The sequence below is a fragment of the Coregonus clupeaformis genome, unplaced genomic scaffold (assembly GCF_020615455.1).
Source record: "Coregonus clupeaformis isolate EN_2021a unplaced genomic scaffold, ASM2061545v1 scaf0664, whole genome shotgun sequence".
NCBI lineage: Eukaryota > Metazoa > Chordata > Actinopteri > Salmoniformes > Salmonidae > Coregonus > Coregonus clupeaformis.
In genome coordinates, this window is record NW_025534119.1 from 126,351 (window position 1) to 127,397 (window position 1,047).

Here is a 1,047-nt window from a genome sequence, read left to right on the forward strand (position 1 = left end):
AGAGTCCTTTGGTGACTGGTGATAGGCGCTACTTCCCCCATGGAGGTCGTCTTCTCTCTTCCACCCACCCCAGCACAGGACGCAGCTCTGCGTCCTCCTCTGGCGACGCCTCCACTCCCGACGTCCACAGCCTCAAGCTCCCGGCACTCTGTCACCCTCAGCTGACTCACCGTGGCGGTGACTCCCTCCTCCATGCACAGTTCCCTCTCTCGCTCCACCCGTTTGGCGCAGTACCCACAGCCGTCCCCTCAGCACACGGGCGGCGGGACAAGGCGTCTGCATTGCTGTGGCGGCCGGCCCTGTGCTCCACCTGGAAGTCGTGAGGGTTGCAGCTCCTCCAACCAGCGGGCGATCTGACCCTCTGGCTCCTTGAAGGAGAGAGAAGCCACTGCAGGGCGGAGGATCCGTCCGCACCACAAGCGGCAGGCCCCCAGGTAGTACTTGAAATGGCTTACTGCTGCCACGACAGCAAAAGCTCCCCTCCTTGTCACGCAGTAGCGTTTTTCAGCCTTATCAAAAGTTCTGCTGTAATAAGCTACTACGTGCTCCCGTCAGAACCACGCCTGAGCCAGCACGGCCCCCAAGCCCTCATTGCCTTGCTCGGTGTCCAGAATAAACGGGCCGGTTTTGGGTCTGGTGAGGACAGGAAGGGGCCTCCACCAGGACGTTTGGCCTCAAGCGCCCGCCTGGTGCTCTTCGGTCCACTGAAAGACAGTGTCCTTCTTGAGAAGGTGGTTCAAAGGAGCTGCTATCCCCTAGACCCTTTCACAAACCTACGATAGTAGGATGCCAGACCCAGGAAGCTCTTAACCTCTTTTTTCCCCTTGGAATTGGCCACCCCCTCACAGCCTCCACTTTGTCCTGGCAGCGTGCTGCAGTACCCTCCACCACCCAGCTGATGGCCCAGACGCACAACTCCCTTTGCATGAAATGGCACTTTTCCGGGTGTAATTTTAGCCCGCCCCGAGATCCTCTCCAGCACTTCGCCTCAGTGCCCCCAGTGCCCCCCCTCAACCGGCGTGCCGTGTACCAATATGTCGTCTGGGT